This window comes from Carassius gibelio, chromosome B11 (genome assembly GCF_023724105.1).
Source record: "Carassius gibelio isolate Cgi1373 ecotype wild population from Czech Republic chromosome B11, carGib1.2-hapl.c, whole genome shotgun sequence".
In the NCBI taxonomy this organism is placed as follows: Eukaryota; Metazoa; Chordata; class Actinopteri; order Cypriniformes; family Cyprinidae; genus Carassius; species Carassius gibelio.
In genome coordinates, this window is record NC_068406.1 from 7,632,883 (window position 1) to 7,646,348 (window position 13,466).

A 13,466-nucleotide genomic window follows, 5' to 3' on the forward strand; every position below is an offset into this window, starting at 1 on the left:
TTACAGTGTTCAACCTGCATGGAATGTAAAGCTGTAGCATAACACTTCGGTCTTTAGCGTTCACCGCTTTTGCTATTTTTCTTCTATAATACATAGAATCACACGAAACGAAAGTGTAAAGTCATATTGTGAGCAGCATTTGCAACCCAAGAAACAGAAGTGCATTTCTTCCCCCAAGAATGAAAACGAAATCAAATAATAAATAAATGAATAAAGTCACATTGTGAGAACTGACTGTGCAGGTTTGAGATAAAGTTGCACTTATGAGAAATAGCATACAAAGTTGAAGATTGTGAGAATTTTTTTTTTACAATTGTGATTTTATTTCTTGTTATTGTAACTTATATTTCACATTGTTCGTTTATATCTCACAAATTCATGAGGGGTTTTTTTTCAATGTTGTGATGTTATTTTACTGAAACTAGATGTTTCTAATGAGGTCAGATTGTGAATTAATCAAGTAATTACATTTTGATGTAGAAGTATTTATTATCTTTAAAATAGTACAGTATGCACTAACGACTACGTTTACATGCACCTTCATAATGCGATAATAATGACACTTTGGCAATAGTGCTATTAAACTTTACCTCATGTAAACACAATGCTTCAATCAAACATAGAATCATCATAGAAACCTAAATTATATTAAAATGTGTAGTGAAAGCCGCATTTTAATCACAAGAAACAGGCAAGAAAACTGTTTCATTGTTGTTATTATTATTAATAATTGCATTATTTTCACTCTGACCAAATTAACACAATATATTAGGACATTTTTCCTCCACTCCAAATCAATGCCAACAGTATCTTCATTCAGAGACCGCATAAGGAACGCGATGGCCACCTAGACAAACCTATATATATATATATATATATATATATATATATATATATATATATATATATGCAATGCACACGCTCCAGGCTCCCATCGGAATACCACTGATCATGTTTGAATATATAGTGTTCTGTCCTTTGATACCCTTGTGCCATTGATCAGTCCCGCCATAATTGTTGTTTCCTGAGGTTATCAGACCCCTCCTCCTCCCAGAGGACTAAAGAAAAGCCTGTGTCTGCTCTCCGGAGACTTATTGTGAAAGCAGTCCATACTGTATTTGAATATTTTCAGCAATCGTCTCCAGTGGATTTCATAAAGCAACTCCTTCAGTTCCCCCACACTTTGAGTGGAGGTCCAGGGAGAGTTATCTTGACTGCAGAGAGTGGAATAATTGTTTCTGTGCTTGAATGGGGTGACATCTCAACTTCTTCCTTCCGCACTTTTTCATCTCTCTCCTGTATTGCTCGCACATTTCATTGTAGCTCCCTTGTGCATTGAATCTCCGCATTTTTCTCTTTTCTTTCTTGGTATTAATGGCCTTGAACAATACATTTAGTCCGACAATTTCCGTGAAAGATTTTGTGTGAGTTCCAACACGCTGTTGCTGCAATATTGCAATGTTATTTTCTCCTTCCTGTCTGGTTCCTGTCTGTGTTTGCATATCTGATGTCTGTTGTATATAAACAGAACAAACTGTGAACGGCAGGCGAGTTTTTATTAGGTTTTGCTTCCTGAGTGAAAGATGGTTGTTAAGGTTATATCTGCTCAGAGTTTGCAACAACTGAGGTTAGGGAAAAAAGTATATCTGATTTATGCAGTGGCACACATGTTTGTGCATGTGTGTGTGTGTGTGTGTGTGTGTGTGTATAGACACACACAGACAGACAGACACAAAACAAAAATCTCCAAAAGCTCTAAAACCAAAATATAGTGTCAGTTTTCCACCACATTTCTTTCTACTTCACCAACCTCCATCCATAACTTCTTGAATTGAGTTTCTTTAGCCTGTCTGTCCTCCACTCCATGGCAAGATTTTAATTGTGAATCTTGGGGCCGGTAGCAGAGTCCCCAGTCTCATTTTAGCAGCGCCTGAGACACTAGATGGGACTTAACTGGCCATGAACAAGCAGAGGTCAAGTCCTCCGAGGTCCACATCTACACTAGAGAGATTGGGCTTGTTATTTTAGAACTGCAGCCCATTTGATCTGTGAAGAGCTTAAGAAATTAATTAAGCTAATGCCAGGAAATAAAAGTTGTAGTCCAAAGTCAGCAGGAGGGCCTCTTCATTGTGCTTCTGTTATGGAGGACATTTATAGGTCTGTGTGGAAAAGAATATTGATTTCATAAAAGGTCACTCAAAGCAAAGGGAGAAATAGGGTGATTACAAATGAATACAGTATATCTATCCACTCCACGTTCATTGGGGACAGCTTTGTATATCGCTGCTACAACAGTCAATGCAGCATCTTCATAAGAGGCACTCAGCAAGAACTTTGAGATATTGGTCTTCTAAACAGTCCTTCAATTGAAATCAATAAATCTGTACTTTTAGGTAATTTATTGGAGGCTGGTTCTCCATATTTTATGGGTGATTGCATCTACCATAGTAAAAACTATTGGCAGTCAACAGTCAACTCTAGTTTTTGTTTTCATGTGCCATTGTGGGGTGTATGTGAGACACAACATTTTTTTTTTCTTAATCTATAATCATTTACTCAAAAAATACATTAAATAAACCCTATTATGGTACGGCCACATTTACCAGTGTTTGGTGAAATTTAGCTGGTAAAATTCAGTAATTTCAAATTTCTGTGTGAGTAGTTCTGTGTGCATGACTAAACTATTGACTGGACAATTTTTTATTTAGCAAATTTTGATAATGTTTTTTTAATTGATGGCCACATGACATCATGAGTCATTAAATAGTCAAGTTTCTTCGAGTTTCATATGAAAGACACATGAAAACAACATTAAAATAAAGAGTACTTTTCTAAAACCTTGACAAATTTAAACTAGTTTTTAAAAGATATTCCCTTTTCTTATATATCATAGACCCAAGAACCATCATCTTGTGTCAACACTGTAGAGCATATCTTCCTCAGAAACAAATTTATTTGATAAAGTACTAAACAGCCATTCTGGGCAAGTTATGCTGCTTAACCCTTCAATCCAGAGACTGTGATACTGAGTCAATTTCAATCCCTCCAGTTGGGATTTGTGGCCAGGACCTAAAAAGCATCATCCACTAGGGGCTCATTGTCCGCATCTGTCTGGCAGGAAGTGACAAAGAGCACCAGGCCAGCTCAGAATAATTGACTCTGGACTCCACCCTCTTGATGCATAGTCCCTCCACAAATAAAACACAAATGGTTCCACTGGTTAAATTTAAATGAGGAACTCTGGACAATTTTTAGGAAGTGCTTTTGGACAAGCATTGTTTTTTATCATCCAAATAGCATATTTGGACAGAAGGATGTTTCCACATTGAACCGCAACCAACCTTTATGATTTTATATTCATGTGGCGCTCTCTTCATGCAGTTACATGATTTATGTAATCAGCGCTCTGACTGTGTTTAATCCTTAAAGGAAGGTTCTCTCCATCTAAAAATTAAACGTGATCTGAGATCTAAAGGCAATGGAAATTTTCTCTCTCTCTCTTCCATTTCTCTTGCCCATCCTTTCTTTCCTCCTTTTTAAAGCCGGTAATCGATCGGCGCTTAAGCTCCAGAGAGATAATCAGTTTGTCAAATCGGTGAATGGGGCTCCATCAATCGCTGGGTTGTGTTTTGTGTACCTGTGCTTTCACCACAGCTGGGGCTTTGTCATCTGAAACGTGTTTTGGAAATCTATTAAAGTGTCTCTCTCTGACATCATTGAGCTGGAGAAGTGTGGAAGGAGTGAAAGGACAGTGTCCCTCAGGTGTTGAGGCAAAGAATGAGTGAGCGAGGGGTGAGGATTGATTTTATTCAGGGGTGCTTGTTTTACTAGCACAGGGTCTTCTTTGCCTGAGTTCCCAGGTTGCTTATGTGTCTTGTATTCTCAGAGAGCGATGTCCTTGTGCTAAGTTTTATAGATTTTACGTTTTTCAAAACCACATCCAGACAAAAAAGTAAGTGTTTTAAAATGAATTGGACTCTAAACTCCAAAGTGTTGTAAAATATCATGCAATGTGACTTCCCAGAACTTTGATGATTCTGGTTAATTAACTCGTGGTGTAAAACTGTTTTTCTTTTCAGAGGACACTCTACCGCAATCTCCTTTCTTTCCCCTTCTAATTGTGAAGATCCAGAGGTAGTGACTCTTGTCTGATATTGTCAATTTAACTGTCTTTCTTGCTATCTTTTTCTTTTGCTTCCTCTTTTTTCTAAAAGCCTTTTTATTGAGAAACGACAGGAAAGCACTAGGAGGAGAGTGGGGAGCGGGATCAGCAAAGGACCTCAAGACAGGAATTGAACTCGGGTCACCGTGAGCACAGTTGCGCTATTTGTCGATGCAATAACCACAAGGCTATTGGCTATTGCCTTCTCTTAAACCCACTCTATCTTTATCTATCATGCACTCCCTCTTTCCCTCTGAAAGGAAAAGGTGACAGGAAGTTTGTCAATGTCTGCTGAGAGCCAGAGAGACATAGTGTGATAGTGTGAATAAAGATTGTGTGAGCGAAGGAGGAGAAAAACAGAGAAGGGGGAGCAATCGTGGTTTATTCATGACACCATTATCCTGGGCTAAGTGACAGGAATTGCACAGACAGCAGGGTGTGTATGCTTTGATTAATGGAAAGAATGAGTGAATTTGACAGGACAGGTGACCAACCACGGGACGCACTCTCTGATGACACTTTTAACAGCTGCCTCGCTCGGCATTCTGGGATACTTCCTGTCACTGGTGCCAGGGAAAGGAAACCATCCAAGTGTGTGTTGCTCAAAGGGTTCCCCCAAAAAACACACCTGTGACTTGCCATGCTTTGCTCAAGCTTGAAAGCTTGAGTCTCCATTGATTTGCACGGAAATGTAATTGCATGGAAAAAAGCAGCAAGTTCACTCTTTAAATTGTGTTATTTTTTACTCCACTAAAGAAGGAAAACCATCAAGTGTGAAAAGCCCAAGGGTGTATCAACAATATAAGAACAAGTTATGTAACCTGTTCGGCAATATATAGGAACATTGTGTAGGATACAGAAAGTGACAGGAAGATATGGATAAGACAGTTCCCTCTGGTTGAGGATTTCACCGTAGGACAGGTCATCAGCCAATTAAACCTCCACCTGCTTCCTCCACCGTTCCCGCCTTTTTTACACACATTACTCCATTTTAATCTCCCACACACTCTCACTCTGTCTGTCTCTGTAGTTTCATTCCTATCCTCATTTCCAAACACGGCACAATTCAAATGCAAATGCCAGAGTCCAATTACGCATTTGTGTGTGGTTAAGTCTGTATCAGTCCCAGGGAGATTTCATTTGTACAGCACATTGTGTCAGGATGGACAAGACTGCTCTCTCATGATTCCTCCTCTGCTCCTGATGATCCCCCAAAATTATCAATGGGGAAAATCACCATGGTACCCATTGTTAGTATAGTATTTGCTACTGTCATACAACAAAAATCAAGCAATGAGAGAAATATTTGGAAAGCTGGCTACTGTGATTAGCAATAACTGTAGTATTTTAGCGCAAAGCATCCTGTATTGATTTATTAGAATAAAACTTTATAAATGATTGTATTTCGTTTGAAGGCTATGGTGTGGCAAGTTTATGTATTGGGTATATCATAAAATAGCACAATGTTAAGATGCTTAGTCATTTTTAATCAGCCGGCTATGAATCTACTTGGAGGTTTTCCGCCTATGTGGTCAGATAAGTTAAGCTGTTGTACAATTAATAAAATGTTCTCTTTCTCATGCTTCACTACGCATTGTGTACGCCAGCTCCATCTGTCTCTAAGCTACTAACTTACTGAAGCGCATGTGCAATGGGCTTATTTAGCAGAACAAGGCTTAGCATAGCCTTCATTAATGAGAGACCAACTGAATGGTCCAATTATCTTGCACAATGTGCTTATTTGCGTAATGCTAATCTCAAAAAAAGGATGACTCTCAGCTCTTTGTTGAAGCTGTGCAAGGTTCTGGGTTGTTTGGAGTTAAACTGAAGGTCAGAGTGGGACACAGAAAGATCAGAAAAGTTTGGTGTGCCTCAAGTCTCTGTCCTTGGGCCATTTTTGCTCTGGGGTTGCACTAATAAAACCTGGTTCCGAAGGGAGGAGCTATAGTGCTGGATAGGCTCTTCTGCGACTGACTTTGATGTATAGCTCATTTTGGCTCTTTGCTACCAATCCGTGATGGATGGCTGTGATGGTGATGTTTTGTCCAGCCTCTCTAGTCCTCCTTACTCTGAGCCGGTGGAGATCCATCACTGTCCAGTAACAGTTGCTGACCCCTGATAGATAGTTCCCCGATGGTCACGCCAAACCACTAACGCAACACACACAATCTTCCTCATTTCATTGAACAACTACATTACTACATTACACTTCAGGTTACGCATTGTTGAAGTATCACAAAAGGTCAACTGTTCCCTATTCACAAGCGCTAACAGTCTAGTTTAATATCTCTGATGCGTAAAGTGCAATGCCTCAGGCTGAAACACCATGCTAAACGAAAGCATCCACTGCCCCTCCCTGGCTTTTAAAACACTCCCACATGGGTCACCACAGTTGACACTTTCACACTTATTGGTGAGCCCACTGGACGGTCTGCAGAAAAAGAGATGTTTGAGGAGTTACAGTAAACCGTGGACTGATGCAATATTCATGGGTCTCAGGGTAGCCCAGCGGAACGTTATTGCCCTAAATAGTAACAGGAAACTGAGGAGTAGACGGTTAAAATCGACTGGATTTCCACTTCACAAGTTGAATGATTCTCTCTGGACATCCGCACACACCCTTTCACCTTACACCCACTTTCACACTTGCTCAATTTATCCATCTCCCTTTCCAGGTCTGCAGTTCCCTTTGAACACAACAGGCATGCAACAAAGCCGTCTGTATTTTGAAGTCAGAATAATCAGATTTGTCATTCTTTTCAGCCACGCTGTGTTTTGAGTGTTCGGGATAATGATGCTGTCAGGGAATTACTATTAAAATAGATGAGGGATAGATTCAGTGCTTGTTTTTATATAGAGTGCTCATCACTATATAATATTTTTTTTTTTTTTTACTTTTATTCCTTTACCTCCCTCTATATTTAGCTTTGATGCAGAACCTGAATATTATAGGAAATTCTTTGCCAGCCAGGTTCGGTTATACCTAGAGACTGCAGTTATAAGTTGATAATATCACAATACCAGGGCACTCTGTATGGACTGGATATATATTTCATCCTTCTTTAAAGTCTGAAGCAATTTCTAATCAAACCTGCAACTAGGTAGGCCACATCTCACATTGAAATGCGCAGGAAAACACTTGGACAACTGGCTAGCTAAGAAAAAGAACAGGCAGAGTGACCTCCTTTGTCTACTAAAGCAAAGCCAGCACAGTTAATTAAGATGTCTGTTCAGCACAAATTAACTTTTGTAATTTTGCCAAGGCATTATGGGAATGTTTCTGTTTTACAAGGATTTCCGTATGGATTTTATTGATCATAAATGCATTTACCCGACTGGTTTAAGACATGCATAAACCTACAATAATAAAAGCATATGCTTGCCAGCGCCACACACTGTAAACAATTTTTGTGACACTGGCTTTCCGGGCACTGCACTAATGTAAGCGTTAGGCCAGAATTTTATGCAAAATGATGCAAAGGCAAATAAGAGTGTACAAAATAAAAATAATAAAAAACATCAAACTGAAAATGTACTGCTATTATTTATTTTATTTTCATATTTTCATGGGTTAAATTTAATGAATTCAAAAATGTAATGCACAGCCATCACATAATAACATAATTTCCTTACACCTACAACACATGCAAGTTTACGGGTTAATGTGGTTTCACTAGGTGCAACATGTTCCTGGAGCAACATTCTAAATCAGCCAATCAGAAGTGAGGGATACGTTTACAGGAAACGTCAATTTTATCCTTACAACCAGAGTTAGGTGCTTCTACACTCTTGTTATACAACTATAATTTCCCTCTGATTTTAGGGATAAATTATGGGTAGGGTTAGGTCTAAAGTTTTGGACAATAATGTTGATCCAGGAACATAAATAAATCATTAATCCATTAATATTTTTTATGACTTTTTTTTGGTCGCACCGCATGACTGATTAGGTGGACAAAAGGAATTAGAAAAGATGATAACAAACCACTCAACATTTTATTTTCTGAATTTCATTCTTTTGATGAGACATTGTATGGCATGTTTAAAACCTGGAATGACCTTCCCTAAAGTCATTCTGTAAATAAATTGCATTTTTAGGACATTGTTTTGAATAAACTAAAAAAAAAAACGTCTCTTAAACTCATCTCTTTAAATTGTCGTGAAAATATGTTGTCCTAAAAGAGAAAACTGGCCATGGAAAACAGTTCGCACTGATTTGCAAGGACACACTGATAACAAAGCTTTGTTGATTTGTTGATTTCTGAATAGCGTTCTCATAGTTTGGACCATGATGAGGCGTGAAATGGTGCTAGAAGTATTTGCGGCCTTACAATCTTCTCCTACAGGTGCTATGCCAGCTCCTGTGACATTTAACTTACCACTTATAGCTTTTCTTTGGAAAGTTGCCCCTGCCTCTTTGGGTACGTGTTCGTCTGTCCCATTGATTTTTTACTGAACAGGAGACGGAGAGAGAGAGGGAGCACTTGCTCTGTGGGATTTCTTCTGACGCCCCGTCTCACTGCTCTGTCAATACCTCGAAGGTGCCACAGACAGATCCTTTTCTCACTTTTTTGCTCTCTCTCTCTTAGTCTTTCACACGCCACGTGAATATTGTCACATCGATAGCATTCTGTAACAGCCAAGACTGACGCCACCTTTTTATCGAAGAATATCCCATGCCAGAAATAAAGAAAAATCACTACCTGAGAAACTGTCTTGCCAAATGCCATAAGGTTTGATTATCGCACACCCAGAATTGCTCACAGAGAAAAAAAATTGAAAACACGACACAATATTCATGGTTTTCAGATAATGGCTTTGATGATTTCCATGAATAATCAAAGCATTGTTTTTTCCTATTGAATAATAGTTTTTTTATTTAATTGTGCCTTTATTACACCTGGTATGCGTTTTTGTCCATTTGGTTTTGGTTGTAACTTTGATCTGTATAGACATTTCTATATTATATATATACATATAAGCAGTCGATACACAAACTTTATTTTTTGAACACTTTAATAATAGCAGAACATTATGATAATGGCAGCAGGGATCCTAACAACCCCTGTAGTGTAGCTTTTGCTCTGCAGATCTTGAAGGAGAGGGAAAAAAAGAAAAATATCTACAGCTTTTGAGAAAATTGTTCAGGATGTGCTGAAACCTTAAGGAATCGATTCAGGGCAAAAATAAATAAATAAAATGCTTTCATTCTTTTATTCTCAAATAATATCTGAGAGGCTAAGGTTTGCCTTTTGTTCATCAGTTACCTACTAGAAAATGCAATAACTACATCTAAATATAGGGGCTAATAATACATAATACATCTATCTATCTATATATCTATCTATCTATATATATGTAACAATGTAATATTTAAACAATATGTAAATAATATTAACCACCACAAACGTTTGGGTTCAGTATTAGCAGTAATTATCAGGTTTTTTTGTTTGCTTTAGTTTTCATTAATACTTTGTTCATATTCAGCTAGGACACATAATCTAGTGACAGTTAAGATGACTTTTACATTTAAAAAATAAAGAAGGAACAACTGCTATTTTAAATTGTAATAATATTTCACAATATTACTGTTTTTAATGTATTTTTGATCAAATAAATGCAGCCTCAGTGAGCATGAGAGACTTCTTTCAAAAACTTTTTACAAATCTTACTAGAAGACCACGAAACTTTTGAACCCTGTTTTTTTTTTTTTTTTTTTGATCCAAATAAATTATACTTTCTTAGAGCATGTCATATACTGCTAACACAATGCTAAGCTAAACAGAAAATCGATTAAAACACAATGGGGCAAAATAATTCTTGTTGAAGTTCATTGCAAATAACAAGTTCTTTGAGAACATATACCTAACTAGCCCCAATCCTGCTAGTGAGAATGAAAAGTGTTTACATTTGTAGACTTTTGTGGAGACGTGACACGACAGTCGTCTATAGACTGGTCACATCCCGCCATTTCTTTGAACGTACTCAAAGCAATTAGCCTGAGAGCATGGAATGACTTATTGCAGGAAAGGGTCTCTGCACTCTTTTGTGTAAAACTCAATTTCCCCTCGGTCTGGAATGGAAAGTCCACTGGAAGCTCTTTTCTTGACCACTTACGTAACCTTGTATGACTGTATTAACCCGTGAACTGTGTGAAGAGCAGGGATTTGTTATCTCAGGCACTAATCATAACACTCTCTTCCTCTTGCTTACAGAACAGCACTCTGAAGAAACAGATTAGATCTCGATCGCTGTCGGTGGTGTTGCCCCATGACCAGGTTTTCAGTCATGGGTGGGGGGGTGCATGTGTGGCTGTTTGTCGTGGGTCTAAAATGCATTTTCTTTCATAACACTGTACATTTCAGGCCCCTCTCTCTCTCCAAACAAAAGCCGCTTAGATTATTTTTGCAGGCGTAAGAGGGGAGCCCACTCCCAAGACCAGGAAACTCCCATTTCAATCGAGTGCACGCCGGAACACTGCTGATAACATTCACAGGGAACAACACTTTCTGATTCTTCAGGCTGATTAAAGTTAAAGGCTGAGACTTTTACTTTGTGCTTGTGCACATAGATATGTAAAAATGTGCATATTTGTTTATTGGATGAAGCTATTTAAATAAGGAACGCACCGGATTATCACTAAATTGAAATTAAAAATGTAAATTTTTAAATCCCTTTTTTTTCCATTTTTATCCAAAGCGACTTACAGTGCATTCAGCTATCAATCTGTACCTATCATGTGTTCCCGGGGAATCGAACCCCCAACCTTGCGCTTGATACCGCAACGCTCTACCGATTGAGCTACAGGAACACTAAATATTATAAATAGTTTATTATAAGAGTAAAACTCTTGAAATGAACTCTTCAAGAAAGGTATGGAAAGCAGAGCTGCTCTTGTGCCAAACCCCAAAAAAAGATTCCACGGAGATTATCCAGGAGTGTAATGGAGCAGGTGGAATGGAAGCTATGGATCCAGTCCATAATGGCCATAATGAATGCATACATCACACACTCTTCTCCTTGCGTATGCTCAATACTCCGGCCAGTCGTCAACCCCGAGACCTCTAATGTACCAAATGCAATTTTCAGGATGAAGGAATGCCTTCTCAGTCTATAAGTGGTAAAATGTTTGGCGATGCAAAAACGGCTGTTTAGATGACCCTGGTGAAAGGGTGAGGGACAGAGACCGACCACGTCCTAAGTGACTGAAAGTCATTTCAGTAGAAGAGTAGGTTATATTTTAATGAAAGATTATGCTGACAAACAAACGCCACTGTGTCTGTTACTAGAGACTGGATGATGAATAAACTAAAAGAGACCAGGCGAACATGATAAAAAGAAGCAATGCAAGGAAATGTTTTAAAAGCTTGGGGACGTGAAGTGACTTTTTTGTTTTAAGACTCATTAATCCTAAAGGTCTGAGAGGAAATAAGAGTGATGGTGCCACAGCAGGAGGTCATGCGAATGCAGCTGGCTTGTCCTGAGGGCCACCTGCTGCCAGGACTGTGTGTGTGTCCCTGCTGTTACTTCTAGTAGTGGCTTATAAAAATATTCACAGGTGTATGTATGTGGGTGTCTGCATGTGTAAGTAACTAAATGACGAAGTAGATAAGGACATAGCAAGTTGCAGCATTGGCACAAATAAGGGTATGAGAGTTTAAGTGTGTGTGTGTGTGTGTCGCAGACTGACTTAAGTGTTTGTAACTCAGATTTGTATTGCTCAGTTCAGAGACAGAACGAGGAGCTACTCATTAAAAAATGAATGTGAGAATCTCAGTCAATATGTTGGCTTACTCTAAAATGCGTATTTGCATTAGCTGGACTATAAGCATATATATAGATATATAGCATAGTAGATTTTTTTTCTGTTGTATTGAAATCTTATCAAACCGTGACCTCCGAACTATATATAATTATTATTATGTTATTTATTTATTCTATTGTTTGAATTCCCCTAGCTCCTACCATGCTGCAGTATTAAATCACTGGTGATAGAAACAATGTTTACACATTTATTTATACCAGCTGACAAATTTCTAACAATTTCTTGTTTCAACCAGTATATCGCTTACTGCTATTCTAGGTACTTGTTTTTCTCCTCCCACACTCTACCCAGATGACAACACTTTCAGCATCTCCTGCCCCACAAACGCCATTATCCACACTCACCTTTAACAGCTGAGCTCAGTGCTTAGAAACGGAGGTCTTTGATCGCCCCTGAAAGTGTCTAGTGCCGTGTACTGGGGAAGATAAGTTGAACCAGGTGAGCGGGAGAGATAGCAACTGCCGACATCTCCGCCTTTCCAACTCAGACGGCCACAATAACTCTGCTGCTTATTCTGTTGCGTAATCAGCTAGCCACTGATGCAAAAAAATAAATAAAAAAAAAACGCCAGGTGTAGAACAGCATGCAATTGCATTTTTATTTAATAGCCAGACAGTTTGGCATTTGTGTGAAAGAGAAAAGTATAAAATAGTTTGAATGTACGGCTAAATGTATTTGTTCCTTATCATGGGACATGACTGTTCCGAACTGTACTGGTGGCAATGCTAATATTTATCTAGCTTTTGCAGTAATAGTGCAATGACGTCAGATACCATTTTTCCACTGTAAAAGTTCCAAATCCCATAAAAGCTTTGCATGGAAGACCTGTGATCATAAGGCAACAAATAGAGTTTTAATTAGCTAAGAGATTGTCTGCTATCATCTGTGGTGTGATATACTGAAATGATAAATGTTGAATAAAAACATTTTTTATCTCTCAGTATTTCAGAAAACTGAGTATCGAAGATGTTGAATAATTTCTGATAGCAATGTAGAGTTTTTGATATGTGATGCATTTAAAGTCATACAGCATCTGGGTGTAGTTTTATTTTATTGCAGAGCCTTATGGGAAAGAGATTTTGAAACTCGGCTGGTTTTCAGTGTGTTTCTCTGATGCTTTACCATTCCAGAGCTCAAGAGAAGCCTGTTTTATGCTTAACTTCTCTTGAAGGATTTTGCTGACGATGGCAAAGAAGGGAGGTGTGGAGGTTGGAAAAGCATAACTGGACTTCTGGAGAGTTCTCCTTCTGGAGTGTTTTGAGAGCCTGTTGCATAATGGGAATTGGCTGCATGCTGGTGATAAGGAGAGGGTCAGTTATGTAAGAAGGTCATGGTACAGTATGTGTGGAGGTTCTAATTAGAAGGAAAAAGAGTCACTCTGACAAACTGTCTCTATACTGTATGTTTAGCCCTTCCACACAGATTGCAGTATCTGATAACTTAAAGTAATTTCTAAAGAGTCGCCCCCATACAATTTGC

General features: G+C 38.5%; 1 protein-coding gene across 2 annotated transcripts in view; it reads left to right on the forward strand.

Annotated features, from left to right (window-relative positions):
* LOC127967973 (receptor-type tyrosine-protein phosphatase gamma) overlaps positions 1-13,466 on the forward strand; it is a 225,749-nt gene that overhangs the window by 87,115 nt on the left and 125,168 nt on the right. The window lies entirely within an intron of this gene.